The sequence below is a fragment of the Syzygium oleosum genome, unplaced genomic scaffold (assembly GCF_021117445.2).
Source record: "Syzygium oleosum isolate NSW1041296 unplaced genomic scaffold, Sole_v2.1 Sole_v2.01, whole genome shotgun sequence".
NCBI classification, from domain to species: Eukaryota; Viridiplantae; Streptophyta; class Magnoliopsida; order Myrtales; family Myrtaceae; genus Syzygium; species Syzygium oleosum.
In genome coordinates, this window is record NW_026607485.1 from 9,531,688 (window position 1) to 9,549,784 (window position 18,097).

Consider the following 18,097-nt stretch of genomic DNA (forward strand, 5'->3'; position numbering starts at 1 on the left):
TATGCGCCAAGGCAGTTAAGACCGCATGAGTTGAATTATCCGACGCATGACTTGGAATTGGCCGCAATTGTGTTCGCCCTGAAGATTTGGCGACATTATTTATGCGGAGAGAAGTTTCAGATTTATACAGACCATCAGAGCCTCAAGTATTTGTTTTCCCAAAAGGAGTTAAACATGAGGCAGCGTCGGTGGATGGAGTTATTGAAGGATTACGACTGTGAGATTCTTTATCACCCTGGAAAGGCTAACCGGATAGCCGATGCTTTGAGTCGTAAATCGAGTATAGCATATTTGATGGTCAAGGAGTGGACACTGTTGGAAAAAGTACGAGACTCGGAGTTCAGATTCGAAGTGAGTCAAGTCTCGAGCTTGTTGGCTACGCTTAGGATTGAACCGGAAATTCAGGCTAAGATCAAGATGTTGCAATCTTCGGATCAGGAAATTCAAAAGATGGTAAAGATGGAAGATGCCAAGAGAAAGTCAGATTTTCAAGTGTCTGAAGACGGGATATTAAAGTTTCGTGGACGTTTATGTGTGCCTGACGATGCGAAACTTAAGGAAGAGATTCTGTCTGAAGCACATCGTAGCAGTTACAGTATTCATCCGGGCGGTACTAAAATGTATCGGAATTTGAGGCAATATTATTGGTGGAATGGTATGAAGGCAGATATCGCTAAACACGTGGCTAAGTGCTTGACGTGTCAGCAAGTGAAAGCGCAACATTGTAAACCCGGGGGATTGTTGCGACCTTTAGAAATTCCAGAGTGGAACTGGGAGCACGTAACTATGGATTTTGTGACGGGATTGCCAAGGAGCCAAAGAGGCCATGACACTATTTGGGTGATTGTCGACAGATTGACTAAGTAGGCACACTTTTTGGCTGTGCGAAAGGATTTCGCATTAGATCGGTATGCTGAGTTGTACGTGCAGCAGATAGTTCGTCTTCATGGGGTACCAGTGTCAATAACCTCAGATCGTGATCCTAGATTTACCGCCAGTTTCTGGAAAAGTCTGCAGACGGCGTTAGGATCCAAGTTGCAGTTCAGTACAGCTTACCATCCTCAGACAGAAGGCCAGTCTGAGAGGACGATCCAGACTCTAGAGGATATGCTCAGGGCGTGTATGCTGGATTTCCAGGGTAAGTGGGAAGAACAACTACCCTTGGTAGAGTTTGCATATAATAATAGTTTCCAGCAGAGCATTGGAATGGCGCCTTTTGAAGCACTTTATGGTAGAGCTTGTAGAACGCCCATGTGTTGGGATGAAGTGGGAGAAAGGACTATAACTGGGCCAGAGCTAGTCGAGCAGTCAATTGAGGCAGTTAAGATCATTCGTGAAAGGCTGAGGACAACACAGAGCCGTCAAAAGAGTTATGCAGACAGAAGGCGAAGACCATTGGAGTTTCAAGTCGGGGATCACGTTTTTCTTAAGGTATCGCCCATGAGGGGACTATCCAGGTTTGGTAAAAAGGGAAAGTTGAGTCCGAGGTACGTGGGACCATTTGAGGTATTGGAAAGAATTGGGGATTTAGCCTATCGCCTTGCGTTACCGCCAAATCTATCGCAAGTGCATAATGTATTCCACGTATCGATGTTAAGGAAATATGAACCGGACCCGACACATGTACCGAATTATGAGGAGATCGAAGTTGATGACAAAGTGTCTTATGTCGAGAGACCGGTAAGAATTGAAGATCGTAAGGAGCGAGTTTTGAGGAACAAGACAATCCCGATGGTCAAAGTTATTTGGGAGCACCACGGGACTGAAGGTGCAACTTGGGAAAGTGAAGAGGTGATGCAACGTCAATACCCCCAGTTGTTTGAGCAGTAATAGGAATTGTAAATATTGGGTAGTGGTGAGATTTGTAAATTTCGAGGATGAAATTTTTGTAAGGGGGGAAGATTGTGATATTCCGAGATTTCGCTCATTTGGGATTTATGAAATGAATTATTTTATTAGTGTTCTCGTAGCTAGTTCTCACCCGGAACTGATCATTCCTGGGATACTAACCAGTAGGGAAAGGCTAATTAGGGATGTAAAATTCGTACGACTAAAGATAATTCAATCGTGAATGGACTTTCGACTGTAAAATCGTCGAGGTGATATTTTGAGCCACTGTTGGCCGATCCAAGGATAGTTAGGGGTCAGCTCGCCACTGTCATAGTAGTGGATCGCGGGTGATTCCGTTGGACCGCGAAATGACTTGACGAATGATCCTGAACTTATACCAAACGATCGTGCCCCTCGGATCTAGCAATTGATCCTCGCGATTTTAATGACAACCGAAGCCATTACGGTCTGAATAAATTGTACGTACTCGATTTAGTATCAGTCACGAGTCGTACAGGCGAATTTCCTAAAAGCCACCCGTTGGTCTGAGAAACGCTCGAGTTACGTTATGAATATTTAATTGGAATATTGAGTAGAGACCAAATCGAGCGTCAGAAAATTCGGAAAGTCACGGCAGGGCCTTTGGACGACGTTGTAATTGGAACGTACATCTCTGGATTTCTTCGGATTTTTCAGAAAAGTTCGATTTCGGCGAGAAACAGAGAAACAGACCATTTTACCCCTAAGGATTAACAAAGGGCATGTTTTATGGGCAAAAGGCATTTTGGTAATTTTGCCCTAAAAGTTAGAAAAGACAATTTTGCCCTTGGACTTTTTGAGAAATTACAAGAGTGCCCTTGGATATTTTTGGTAAGATTCGATCTGGGCCGTCGGTTTCAAGATTAGATCGAATCTGGACCGTTGGATCAAAAAGATTAGACGAGGTAGTTTTGTTAATTTACCGTTTTGGTCAAATTACATTATTTAGGTATACAAGACCCTTTCTCTCTCCTCTCTCTCTCTCCCCCTCCCGTACGGCTTCCTCCTCTCCCCGTGAAACCCCCCCACCGTGAGCTCCTCCCTCCGGCCATCTCTCCCTCCCGCCGTCGCCGCCGCACCGCCGGACCGCCGCCGTGCCGCGCCGTCCTCACCGCCGCGCCACCGCCAGCCCCACGCCGTCCGTCTCTCTCTCTTTGTAACATCCTGAATTTCGACCCATTTCCGGGATCCGCCGAAGTGGATATTATTTCTCATCTGATTTAGTACGTCTCGCCCGGAGCTGGCCCCTCGCGAGATACTGACCAATGGGAAAGGCTAACTAGGAAAACGGTACGTGGACCGGGGACCCGATCGCGAATCAGGTGCAGATTTCGAGAAACGGCAGGGCAGTATTTTGGGCCAGTGTGGGCCGATCCTAGGATGGTAACGGATTTGGTTTGGCCAACGACGTACGATCAGATCGCGGGTGATTCCGCTCGACCGAGAGTACGAGTGGCGAACAAATCCCGACCCTGAACTGAACGATCGTGACCCTTGGAATAACCAATAATTCCTTGCGTTCTCCCAGTAATCGAGACCGTCACGACTCGAGTGACCCTAGGTCGATACGCATAACCCCTAAACAGCCACCCATCAGTGAGAGGCTCTAAAATTCTATAGTGAGCAATTTTGATCGCCAAATTGGACCCGAACTTCGATATCGAAATTCTATGGGTGTTTACAACAATTTTGCGAGGTCGACGTCATTTTTGAGTGGCCACACACATTTGGGGTTGGTACGGTCGAAAAATGGAATTTCGACCCGGGACCGGAAAATTACCGTTTTGCCCCTGGACCCTATACTGGGTATTTCGAATTTTGGATAATTTTGGGCAATAATTGAGGATTAAAATAAGTGAATAAGGAATTGAAATTATTGAATTACCCATTTGCCCTTCAATTATTAGATTGGGCTAATTATGGACCGTTAGATCAAGGGCAAAATGGTCCAAGGGCTAGGATCGCGACACGTGGCACACCTTTTTGACCCATAAGACCCCTTTGACCACTCTCTCTCCTCCCATTTTCCTCCCCCATCAGCCGTGCACTCCCTTTCCCACGCCATTTCTCTTTCATTTTCCTTTCCTTCTTCTCCTTCATTTTCTTCTTTGTTTGGTCGTGAGAGGCCCTCGCCGGAGGAGCTCCGTCGCGCCGCCGTGCCGTCGCCGCCGCACCACCTCGCCCCCACCAGCAGTCTCATCTCTCTTTCTTCCCTTTCCTCAGCCGCGTGAGCAGCCCCCACCGTGGATCGCCGTCTGCAAGCCACCGCCGTTTGCGCCGCCGTGGAGGCCGTCCGTCGCCGCCGCTTGCGCCGCCGTGGAATCGGCTCAGCCCACCCATTTTCCCCACTTGTTCAGCCTTGTAAGGAGCTTAGGAATCCAAGTGAGTGGAAACCCTAACCCTTAATTAGGCTTGTGTGCACTTTGGACAAGTTTAGGGGTTATTAGGGTATTTTAGGGGTTAATTAGTGTGGGCTGATTTGGGGCTGAAGTTGTGGTGACTTTAATGGCCTAAGGTGATGATTTAGGGATGGTTTAAAGGCTGTGGATAATTGGATTAGTGGTTTGTTGAGCTTGGTTTGCTTGGTGATGCATATTTGTTGATTTCCGGTACGGTTACTGTTGCGTCGCCGGATTTTGTTATATTTGGTGTGACTTGTGTGGGCAGAATTTGAAGAAGTGTTCTTCATGAAAATTGTTCCCTACATCTTTAAGTATAACATATTTTAATTTGAGAATTTTTTGAAATCATTTGATGCCATTCGGAAGTCCATCTTTGGACCGAAATAAAACTGCCCGATTTACTGTTCACCCGACCTTCGGGTCTGTTCGAATTTTGATAAATTTTTTTCAAGCCTATTTTCAAAATACTTCCTTCACAAAATTTATTGGGGACATTGGTGGATATAACATATAAAAATTTCAAGGTTTTCCAAAATGATTTGGGTACCGAATGAGTTGTATTTTGATGGCCTGAGGGGCTGTCCGAGCGAACCGGATTTCGTCTGACTTTGAGTGTCAAAACGAGGTGTTTATGGTTAGAACTGGGTTTCTAGTTCTTCATGGAAAATGTTCATCGAGATGTTTTGTACAACATATCCAAATTTCAGAATTTTTGGAATTGATTTACTATTTATTTCAAATGGATTTCGGTCAGTGTGTAACTGCCCAGTTTGGACCCGATTTTGTTCACTCTCGGTTTTTATCTCTCTCGGACTGATTGGTGGCTGTCCACATTGAGGCGTGACCGGATTTAAAATCGACAATGTGAGTATAACCTTCTAAACCCGGTCTAGGACAGTGTACATTTTTAGACGGACCCGGTTTAGTTTATTAGTGGTACGATTTGAGGAGAATTGATATTGATAGTTCGAGGCTAAGGTGAGATCGCGATTAATTTGATGGATTATTGTGGCGATCTAGTGGCGAATTGGAGGTCGATAATAGGGTGAATAGTGGCTGTCCCCAATAATGGATATTCGGATTGGTGTCATTAAATTGGAGATTTATTGGCTGAATTGCCGGGTATGCCCGGGTTGACTGGCTTATTGATTGTCGTGCTCAATTGTTTAATGCCATGCCGCCTGACTGCGTGTTCAAGCAATGCGGTGTGTGATTGGCCAATCATTGATGTGAATGTTATTGCCCAAGTGCGTGAATTATGTTTTGAACCACATGGTACTAGTTGGCCAAGTGCGCATGTTATGCGAATAAGTATGGGCAATTGATTGGCTATTTGAGCACGTTGATTTGGCATGTTTGTTGAAATGCCGTGCTGAAATTGAATGCTCATGTTGCATTGTACGACATTGCATAGCGACGCATTGTGTATGTCGAGAATGGGGCATGAAATGAGATTGTGCGAGAATGCGTGCCTGACATGAGCATGTGATCACCTAATTGCCCTGATGCGTGTTACGCAGGGTTCAGATAATAACTGGCTGTATGTATGTGTGATCACATTTCGCCCTGATGCGTGTTACGCGGGGTGCACCGTCCTCATGCACTTTGAAGCAGGACGATGCCCGGTACGTCCGGAAGAAGACCATCCTGATGCGTTTTACGCGGGCTCTGGTTCATGGGGAGATCAGTGTTGCGCCTCATGCACTTTGTAGCAGGCTAGAGACACTGGGCCAGATCGGTGTTGTGCCTCATGCACTTTGTAGCAGGCTAGACGCACCGGGCCGGGAATTGTGATGACTCGAGTCGTAATGAATAATAATAATGGAGCATGAGCCAGTGTGCAGTGTGAGCCAGAATGAAACATGGCATGATGATGACATTTGCACGCATAAGAATGCATGGGCCAGTGTGCGAGTATGCAAGACTCGGTGAATGGCATGCGAGATGAACACTTTGAGTATGAGCATGCGTATGGCGTACGTGGGAAAATGTGTGCCACGTATGTGCCGTGATTATTATATCGAACTATTTAACCTGCAGAGTCAGCAAGGTAAGCGATCCGGGCTCAAGGGCCTAGGTCATTTGATTGACATCATTGTCGGTTGTTGTGTTGATTGCTTGTCGGGAGGTGCATGTTAGCCTAGTTTCGGTTTAGGAGGCCTACTCACTGAGATTCGTCTCATAGTTGTTTAAACCCCGTTTTTCAGACCCCTGTTAGAGGATACCTGGTGTACCCGATCAATATAAGGATCCGGAGCCCATAGAGCAAGATCCCGAACAGGTTGGCGAAGTCCAGCAGAAGGATTCGGAAGATGAGATAATCGAGGCTGAATCCGTGTCATCAGGATCCGATCCCGATTAAGTTTCCTAGGATCAGTCTTAGCCTCCCTTAGGTCGGGCCGGTAACCCTTTGATTGTAGCCCCACCTTAGACTGCCCCCTTGGCCATTTAGTCATTTTGTTAGTAGTGACCGTCGACCCGCTTTTGTTTGGAGATTTGTATTGGTGTATCGTGGACATTGTATATGTTTTGAAGTTCAATGCAAGTCTTGATTATTAGGCTTTTAATTGTTCGTCGTTCCTGCTACCCTTGGTCATGTATTGTTTTGTACGGGTGTTGTAATTATTGCTTCCGCATGTGCCTTATGCTCTGTTTTGGGAGTTGGGTCAGTGACGCGTCCTGGGACATCGCATCAAAATCGACCGGTACGTGGGTTGATCGCGCTTCGAGGGGTTCGGGGCGTGACATCCCCGTTTGATTTGGTATCAGAGCAAGGATAGCTCGATCCAATTGGGTCGAAGCTTGGAGTGATAAGGAGCAATGACCTTGGGTAGATAGTAGGGTGACCTCGTGTGCTAAATGTACCTCCTGACTATCTGTGTCTTGGTTGTTTAGTGTGATTTGACCTGTGAAATGCAGGTGCGGCAGGATCTGAGGTGAGTACGTGTACCTCTTTGATGGAGGTCTTGTATTGTTTGTGCTAGGCCGCATGCTGGTTGCTTGACTGTGTTGTGATACCTGCCTAGGACCTTAGACCGGTTAGATTGGTTTAAGTCTCTAATCCCTTAGGGGGTTATAGCAGGTAGGTGATCAGTGAGATTGCAAGGATGACAAAATGAGGGGTAAGGAAGCCCAAGAGCAGTTGAGTGATATAGGCCATGATATAGGCCATGACCCGTGATATAGCAGTGATTACTACTATGAATGGAAATAATGCCAGTAGGGTTAAGCTTACATAGTGGCCAATAGGCGAGTGCATCAACTGGTGGAATAATCTCTCGAGTGGAACTTTCTTAAGTTCAATAGTAAGGGTGACCCAAGGCTGCACCGAGATGGATAGCAAAAGTTGAGAAAGCCTTTGACATTTTGGGGTACACCGAGGCTGAGAAAGTAATATTGGCTGTGTATTAACCGTAGATGGGCGCAAAGAATGAGTGGAAGACCACCAGGGATAGGATATCCCCGATGAGTACAGTCCAAACTTGGGCCATGTTTATTGAGAAATTCTATGGGGAAAAATATTTCCCAGAAAATGCCCAAGAAAGGGGACTGACGGAGTTTATGTGATTTTGCCGAGGGCAGATGACTGTGGAGCGATATGAAACGGAGTCCGCTTGGTTGGTTGAGAATCCACAGGACAAGGTTCGAAAATTCCGAGACGGACAAAAGTCGGATCTTCGAAGCCTAATGATCTCACGAAACATCAGGGATGATGGGGAAGTGTATGAATGAGCTCAAGTAATAGAGCGAGATCAGTTGGAAAGTGCAACTACTTCTGGATAGTGATTTGCTCGAATTAAGGATAACCGCCGCTTCGGGAAGAAGCAGATGGCAGGGAAACGGGCGATTCGTCCCACCGGTTAGGAAGGATATTAGAAAGCCGAACCATTAACCGAATCGTTTTGATGATCTACAGTAAGGGTGGAAACTTGGAGAATTTGTTCGATTGGTTGGGACTAAGCTTATAGTGCTTGCACCCACGCTTGGTATAACGAACCCCTTTTCGAATGATAAGGTGTTGATGTCGTTGGGGCGTCATAACTATGAGATAGTGACTGAGAGTAGAGAAAAGAGTATCGACCTGACAGTGTTGGTCAGGTACAATTTTGATTTGAAAATTGGAATGGATTGGCTAATAAGACGGAAAGCCATTATGGATTGCAACTATAGGACGATCCAGTTCAACCCGGTTAGATGTCTTAGGTTTGATCTTCAGGAAAGTCGAGGAGGAATCTCGATTCCTTGAATGCCCTCGCTTGAGGTGACTAGATATCTAGATAATAGTTGCAAAGGATACAGGGTGAATGTGGTTGACCCGACTATAACGGAATTAAAGTTGGAAGAATAAATGAGGTGTGTAACCTTCCGAGGTCCTTCCTTAGAAACTGCCGGGTTGTCACTAGAACGGGAAGTGGAATCGTGAAAGAATTGGCCCCGGAGTGGAACTGATTTCGAGGAGATAGTATTGAATGTCCCTATTGGAAATTAAAGGAATTGAAAGTCCAGATGTAAGGACTCGTGGGTAAAATTTTATTCGCCCTAGTATGCCCCCGTAGGGAATTCCTGTATTATGTATGAGGAAAACGAACGGGACATCGAGATGGTACATAAACTACTGGCAGTTGAAGCAGTCAATGGTAAATAGTAAGTACCTACTGCCGAGGATCGATGATCTATCTGATCAATTGTAAGGACCTCAGTGTTCTCCGATATTGAACCACGGACTTGATGTCACCAATGGAGACTCCGAAAGGAAAATGTTCCTAAGATTGTGTTACGGACTAGAATTTTCAGTTAAGGATATGAAAGGGAGATATAATTACGACGGTTTAACAAACGAGGTATGGGTACTACGCATTCATAGTAATGCCCATTGGTCTAAGAAATGCCTCGCTGCTTCTGTGGACCTAATGAACCGAGTGTTCCAAGAATTATGGGATTAGTTCGTAACGGTTTTCATTGATGATGTATTGGGAGACTCGAGGAGCCTAGGAGCAAAAAGCAAGTCTGGCTGAGGTATTACGAACTTTGAGAGAACACGCACTCCATGCCAGGTATGACAAGTGCGAACTTTGGCTCGATGGAATCGCGTCCCCTGAACGTATAATCTTGGAAGATGGAACTTTCGCGGACCCGACTAAGGTCGAGGTAATAACTAAGTGGTCAGGACTGATGCCGATAACTGAGGTTTGAAGTGTCGTAGATTTGGCTGACAATTATCGATGTTTTGTGGAAGATTCTCGTCGATAGCCGTGCTATGGGCACGACTGATTGAAAAGGAAATCCGTTTGAATGGAATGATCACTGTGAACGGAGTTCCCAAGAGCTGAAGCGTAGGCTGATGATTGCCCCGGTATTGAATATTCAACCTGAACCGGGAGGATTCGAGGTCTATAGTGATGCTTCATTAAGAAGACTTGGGTGTGTGTGGATGCAACACGGTAGAGTAGCAAATTATGCGTCGTGCCAGTTGAGTTCACGTGAAAAGAATTAGCCGACGCATGACGGAAAAATTGACTACAACACCCTGTATCGCCATGGAAAGGTTGGACGAGTAACCGATACACTAAGTCGTGAGTCGATTGGGGTGTATAGGGTGATCAAGGAATGAACCTTGTTGGGAAGGCTCAGGGACTCGGAAGTTAAATTTGAGGTGAACCGGATGTAGAATCTGTTGACCGCCTCAAGGATTAGTTGGAAAATTAAGTCCAGAACAAGGAATGGCATTATGTGGATCACAAGATACGAAGAGTCATTGAGGTGGATGCCGATAAGAGGAAGTCGGATTTCCATATATTCGGGGATAAAAATTTTGAGGTTCTAGGAATGATTGTGTGTACCCGATGAGGTGAATCTCGAGGAGGAAAAATTTGAATGGAAATTTCCGCAGTAAGTATAGTGTCCACCCAAGTAGCACTAAGATGTGTCAGGACTTGCGGCAACATTACTGGTGGAATAGAATGAGGGTAAATATGGTCAAGTGTGTGGCCAGGTGTTTGACGTGCCTATAAGTGAGGACATAGCATGGTAAGCCTAGAGGGCTATTATGACCGTTGAAAATTTCTGAATGGAAATGTGACATGATCTCAAGGATGTTGTAACGGGATCAATGTGAAGCCAGAGAAGACTCAATTCCATCGGAATAACAGTTGATAGACCGATTAGGCTTGCGTACCTTTTGGCAGGGCGAAAGGGACTTTGAGTCGGACAGATAAGTAGAGTCGTCAGAAAAAATTACACGATCGGAGACGATGACTTTTAGAGCTTGAGATTGGGAATCAAGTGTCAGCCCAAGTGTTCCCTATGAAAAGATTTCCCTGATATGGCAAGAAAGCAAGTTAAGCCGATATGTGTCAGACTATTCGATATTCGGGAAAGGAGTGGAAATGTGATCTAGCGAATTGCCTCGCCACCTAATCTGTCCTAAGTGTATGACGTATTCCACGGGTCGAGGTGGACAAAATATGAACCAAATAGGGCCCAAGTTAAGAGAAGACAGACGTGGACGACGAAGCGTCGTACTTAGAGAGGCAAGTGTAGCTTGAGGACAGAAAGGATCATGGGTCACATAATAAGACAGTCCTAGTGGTCAAAGTGTATGGGAACACCAACGGACAGAAGGTGCCGTTTGGGAAAAGCAAAGAGGCCATATGACGTCAAACCCCCAGTCGTTGATGAGATAAGTTTATAGTACAAATTTCGAGGACGAAATTTTTATAAGGGGGAAGAGTTGTAATATCCTGAATTTCGACCCATTTCCGGGATCTGCCGAAGTGGATATTATTTCTCATCTGATTTTAGTACGTCTCGCCCGGAGCCGGCCCCTCGCGGGATACTGACCAATGGGAAAGGCTAACTAGGAAAATGGTACGTGGACCGGGGACCCGATCGCGAATCAAGTGCAGATTTCGAGAAACGGTAGGGAAGTATTTTGGGCCAGTGTGGGCCGATCCTAGGAAGGTAACGGATTTGGTTTGGCCAACGACGTACGATCGGATCACGGGTGATTCCGCTTGACCGAGAGTACGAATGGCGAACAAATCCCGAACCTGAATCGAACGATCATGACCCCTGGAATAACCAATAATTCCTTGTGTTCTCCCGGTAATCGAGACCGTCACGACTCGAGTGACCCTAGGTCGATACGCGTAACCCCTAAACAGCCACCCGTCAGTGAGAGGCTCTAAAATTCTATAGTGAGCAATTTTGATCGCCAAATTGAACCCGAACTTCGATGTTGAAATTCTATGGGTGTTTGCGACTATTTTGCGAGGTCGACGTCATTTTTGAGTGGCCACACACATTTTGGGTTGGTACGGTCGAAAAATGGAATTTCGACCCGGGACCGGAAAATTACCGTTTTGCCCCTGGACGCTATACTGGGTATTCCGAATTTTGGATAATTTTGGGCAATAATTGAGGATTAAAATAAGTGAATAAGGAATTAGAATTAATGAATTACCCATTTGCCCCTCAATTATTAGATTGGGCTAATTATGGACAGTTAGATCAAGGGCAAAATGGTCAAAGGGCTAGGATCGTGACACGTGGCACACCTTTTTGACCCATAAGACCCCTTTGACCACTCTCTCTCCTCCCATTTTCCTCCCCCATCAGCCGTGCACTCCCTTTCCCACGCCAATTCTCCTTCATTTTCCTTTCCTTCTTCTCCTTCATTTTCTTCTTTATTTGGCCGTGAGAGGCCCTCGCCGGAGGAGCTCCGCCGCGCCGCCGTGCCATCGCCGCCGCACCACCTCGCCACCACCAGCAGTCTCATCTCTCTTTCTTCCCTTTCCTCAGCCGCGTGAGTAGCCCTCACCGTGGATTGCCGTCTGCAAGCCACCGCCGTTTGCGCTGCCGTGGAGGCCGTCCGTCGCCGCCGCCGTGGAATCGGCTCAGTTCATCCATTTTCCCCACTTGTTCAGCCTTGTAAGGAGCTTAGGAATCCAAGTGAGTGGAAACCCTAACCCTTAATTAGGCTTGTGTGCACTTTGGACAAGTTTAGGGGTTATTAGAGTATTTTAGGGGTTAATTAGTGTGGGCTGATTTGGGGCTGAAGTTGTGGTGACTTTAATGGCCTAAGGTGATGATTTAGGGATGGTTTAAAGGCTGTGGATAATTGGATTAGTGGTTTGTTGAGCTTGGTTTGCTTGGTGAAGCATATTTGTTGATTTCTGGTACGGTTACTATTGCGTCGCCGGATTTTGTTATATTTGGTGTGACTTGTGTGGGCAGAATTTGAAGAAGTGTTCTTCATGAAAATTGTTCCCTACATCTTTAAGTATAACATATTTTAATTTGGAAATTTTTGGAAATCATTTGATGCCATTCGGAAGTCCATCTTTGGACCGAAATAAAACTGCCCGATTTACTGTTCACCCGACCTTCGGGTCTGTTCGAATTTTTATAAATTTTTTCAGGCCTATTTTCACAAAAATTGTTGGGGACATTGGTGGGTATAACATATAAAAAGTTCAAGATTTTCCAAAATGATTTGGGTACCGAATGAGTTGTATTTTGATGGCCTGAGGGGCTGTCCGAGCGAACCGGATTTCGTCTGACTTTGAGTGTCAAAACGAGGTGTTTACGGTTAGAACTGGGTTTCGAGTTCTGCATGGAAAATGTTCATCGACATGTTTTGTACAACATATCCAAATTTCAGAATTTTTGGAATTGATTTACTATTTATTTCAAATGGATTTCGGTCACTGTGTAACTGCCCAGTTTGGACCCGATTTTGTTCACTCTCGGTTTTTATCTCTCTCGGACTGATTGGTGGCTGTCCACATTGAGGCGTGACCGGATTTAAAATCGACAATGTGAGTATAACCTTCTAAACCCGGTCTAGGACAGTGTACATTTTTAGACGGACCCGGTTTAGTTTATTAGTGGTACGATTTGAGGAGAATTGATATTGATAGTTCGAGGTTAGGGTGAGATCGCGATTAATTTGATGGATTATTGTGGCGATCTAGTGGCGAATTGGAGGTCGATAATAGGGTGAATAGTGGCTGTCCCTAATAATGGATATTCGGATTGGTGTCATTAAATTGGAGATTTATTGACTGAATTGCCGGGTATGCCCGGGTTGACTAGCTTATTGATTGTCGTGCTCAATTGTTTAATGCCATGTCGCCTGACTGCATGTTCAAGCAATGCGGTGTGTGATTGGCCAATCATTGATGTGAATGTTATTGCCCAAGTGCATGAATTATGTTTTGGGCCACATGGTACTAGTTAGCCAAGTGCGCATGTTATGCGAATAAGTATGGGCAATTGATTGGCTATTTGAGCACGTTGATTTGGCATGTTTGTTGAAATGCCGTGCTGAAATTGAATGCTCATGTTGCATTGTACGACATTGCATAGCCACGCATTGTGTATGTCGAGAATGGGGCATGAGATGAGATTGTGCGAGAATGCGTGCCTGACATGAGCATGTGATCACCTAATTGCCCTGATGCGTGTTACGCGAGGTTCAGATAATAACTGGCTGTGTGTATGTGTGATCACATTTCGCCCTGATGCGTGTTACGCGAGGTGTGCCGTCCTCATGCACTTTGAAGCAGGACGATGCCTGGTACGTCCGGAAGACGACCATCCTGATGCGTTTTATGCGGGCTCTGGTTCGTGGGGAGATCAGTGTTGCGCCTCATGCACTTTGTAGCAGGCTAGACGCACCAGGCCGGGAATTGTGATGACTCGAGTCGTAATGAATAATAATAATGGAGCATGAGTCAGTGTGCAGTGTGAGCCAGAATGAAACATGGCATGATGATGACATTTGCATGCATAAGAATGCATGGGCCAGTATGCGAGTATGCAAGACTCGGTGAATGGCATGCGAGATGAACACTTTGAGTATGAGCATGCGTATGGCGTACGTGTGAAAATGTGTGCCACGTATGTGCCGTGATTATTATATCGAACTATTTAACCTGCAGGGTCAGCAAGGTAAGCGATCCGGGCTCAAGGGCCTAGGTCATTTGATTGACATCATTGTCGATTGTTGTGTTGATTGATTGTCGGGAGGTGCATGTTGGCCTAGTTTCAGTTTAGGAGGCCTACTCACTGAGATTCGTCTCATAGTAGTTTAAACCCCGTTTTTCAGATCCCTGTTAGAGGATACCTGGTGTACCCGATCAATATAAGGATCCGGAGCCCATAGAGCAGGATTCCGAATAGGTTGGCGAGGTCGAGCAGAAGGATTCGGAAGATGAGATAATCGAGGCTGAGTCTGTGTCATCAGGATCCGATCCCGATTAAGTTTCCTAGGATCAGTCTTAGCCTCCCTTAGGTCAGGCCGGTAACCCTTTGATTGTAGCACCACCTTAGACTGCCCCCTTGGCCACTTAGTCATTTTGTTAATAGTGGCCGTCGACCCACTTTTGTTTGGAGATTTGTATTGGTGTATCGTGGATATTGTATATGTTTTGAAGTTCAATGCAAGTCTTGATTATTAGGCTTTTAATTATTCGTCGTTCCTGCTACCCTTGGTCATGTATTGTTTTGTACGGGTGTTGTAATTATTGCTTCCGCATGTGCCTTATGCTCTGTTTTGGGAGTTGGGTCAGCGACGCGTCCTGGGACGTCGCATCAAAATCAACCGGTACGTGGGTTGATCGCGCTTTGAGGGGTTCGGGGCGTGACACTCTCTTCTCCTCTCCGTGTGGCCGTGGGTCTCGGCCAAGGGAGCCAGCCGGCCACCGCCCAAGCCGATCGCCGCCGCTGGAAGCCGTACGCCGTCGCCGCCGTTCCCGATTAAGTGCCGCCGCTTTCCGTTCTAGCCGCGATAGCATAGAACGCGGGTAAGTCGCACTCTAAACCCGACCTAGGGTATTGGGTATTGACGGATGATTTTTGGGTGAAATCGGGTTTAGATTATGTGCGAAATGTTATGATTCGGGAGTGAAATCAATTGGCGGGCCTAGGATTGAATTTCGGAAAATTTTTATTGGAATTTTGAGGACAACTGTGGGCTGTGGACTACTGTTCATGGGGCTGTGATGGGCCGATCGGGACGCAAGTTGGATTTTTAAAATCGAGAATTTATGGTGAAAAAGTTCCGTGAAGGATCGGAATGGATTTGGCGTCGTTTGGTGGGAGAAAAATAGCGATTTCTGTGTTTTATTTGCGTTTGAATTATAGTGAGTTCGGGTGGTGAAATTGAGTGTGCAATTGTGCAATTGCCTAATTGAATTATGTTAATGATGTGCACGTTTGGGCCAGATTGTTTTAATTATTAAAATTGGCCGTGTTGACTGCTAAGTGAGCATGGTTTGTGTATAATTGATGCGTGCATGGGCCACGTGTGATTGGCCAGTTATGTGTGGTAATTGCTTGTTGAGCATATGCCTGAGTAAGAAAGTGGATGTGGTATGACATGAATTCGTGGAAATTGTGACGTCCTGAGGCGTGTACGTTTACGCGGGACGATGCCCGGTATTACCGGAAGACTGCTAGCCTGAGGCGTGTACTTCAACGCGGGTTGTGCAGTAGGTGGTAGGTGTTGAGCCTGAGGTGTGTACGTTTACGCGGACAAGAAACATGGCCTGAGGCGTGTACGTTTACGCGGGCCTGGAAATGTTGTGGAAAGAGGTCGCAGTGTACCTAAGGCGTGTACGTGTACGCGGGTCACTGGCGAGGAATGTGGATGAGATATGATGAGAACGGAATGAGTGCATGACATGAGAATTGTGCATGTTTGTGATTGTGCTGATGTGCCTGCTATGTGATAATGGTATGTGTGTAATTGTGTTTGTGAAATTGTCTGGAGGTACGTGATAGCCTAGGTGGGGTTTAGGGGTGAACTTGCTGAGAAGTGTTCTCATGGTTGTTTCAACCAATATTTTCAGAACCCCGACCTGAGCCATGAACCCACCGCCACCGCCACCAGAACATTTTGGGGTACCAGTGCACACCGAGAATGAAGTTACAGAATTTCCTATGGGGGATGGAATGACCTAGATCAAGCATACCCCAACCGTCTTCGTAGAAGTAGGATTACCTCTTTGGGAGACCCACGTTTATACTGTCTGGTTCTTCCGGGATGCAGACGGGGCTGAGTTCGGGCCCGTTAGAGGATTCGATGTTCCGTTTGATCTTGTTGGGGATTGGGACCCGACTGCCGTACCCCCGATTGATGGAGAGTTGACCAGTACGGAGGTTAGCGTAGCGCAGTCTGGGATGCATCCAGCACCCGCCGCTCAGGGATCTTCGGAGGCTGAGTATGAGCCCGAGCCCGAAGCATCGCAAGCTGAGGATGACCCGATGGACATAGACTTAGAACCAATCCCCGAGGAGGAACCAGAGGAGGAGGAACCAGAAGAGGTGGAGCCCGAGGTAGAACCTGATGGCGAGTCTGAGGAGTCGAAAGAGCCTGTAGGAAACCCGGAGTATATACTCCCGTTTGAGGAATACATGGATCCCAATTTCGTGCCAGAATATAATTTCTTTGATTTCCTAGCCGAGGAGTACCAGAACGCTGTTCCAGCTGCGTCAGGTGACATTGATCATCCGATTGTGATTGAGGCGGAGCCGGAGTCTTCGGGAGAGCAATCGTATCAGGGAAGCTCAGACTCCGGTGATAATGAGTCACACTCAGAATGGACGCCTAGCAAGGGGCGTAGGGATTAGTATAGGGGCTCGGAATAGGTGTTTTGGATGAGTACCATTTTTGAAGTCAGAATACCAGGTCAATGATCTTTTTGGTGTACTGGTGGTTTACTTGCAGTGTGCTGGTGCTTATGGTGGTTGTAATCTGTAAATATTTTATAAGTGGGTAATGAAAAGAAGTATGTGTATTCTCCTTGAATATTCTCCCCAGTTTAATTGTCCGGGTTAATTGTGGTTTCCGTTGTGAATTTAAATCTCTGATGATTATATTTGAGGTCGGCGATAATTCCTGGGTTGTCGCATAAATTGACCAGTGGTGGATGTCGTGAGCTCGATGGTGTTCGGGGTGTGACATGGATCGATCTAACAAACCTTATTTACAAGATTATCTCAAAAGTAGTTGTGCATGTATGCACGCACTACGTACATGCGTGAGAACTAGTCACATGTAATCGATAATCTTTCAAATTACCTCGGAGGATTATCGCTTATTATCGAATGCAAGTGATCAAAATAAGATCATTTGGTAGACTAATGGTGCATACTAGTATTCATCAATGCGAGATTACAAATTCGAACTTGTTCATTAGATTTATGGATCGCGAATGGTACCGAGTCACGATCACCTCTGCAGTATGAAAACTCGAACATTTGATAGCAACTGCAAAATATTATGCGGTTGTTGAACATACTGTAGACTTATGTATTTTAAATTAGTGCATTTTCTGGTCGCTTTCGAGTTTCTCACTATCTAATTTCACAAACGTGTCTAATTCTCCTATGGTCGCCGATTCATTCAAAGCTTATTATTTTTCACGTATACACATGAAGTCCAGCCAATTGGTCTCGATCTGTGTGACATCATCGTGGCCTTGCAAGCATGACATCATTGTTTTAAATGCCATCCCTATGGAAAATCACCTGCCGATCCGATAGATCTAGGTCAATATTTTAAAATACGTTGGTAAACATATGTTGATTGTTTAGTCCTTGATTATGATTATAAAACTGACATAGTATCTTTTCACGAGGTTAAGTGTGCTACCGGATTATATGGCATATACTTAGCGCCCCAAATTTCAACTAGTGGAATTTGATTAGTTGAAATAGGGATCCAACCATGGGGATAAAACTTATGGAGGAAAGAAATCTTTACTTATGGAGATGTTAATTTATCAAATGGTTTATCATTTTTTTCAATATTAATTTTT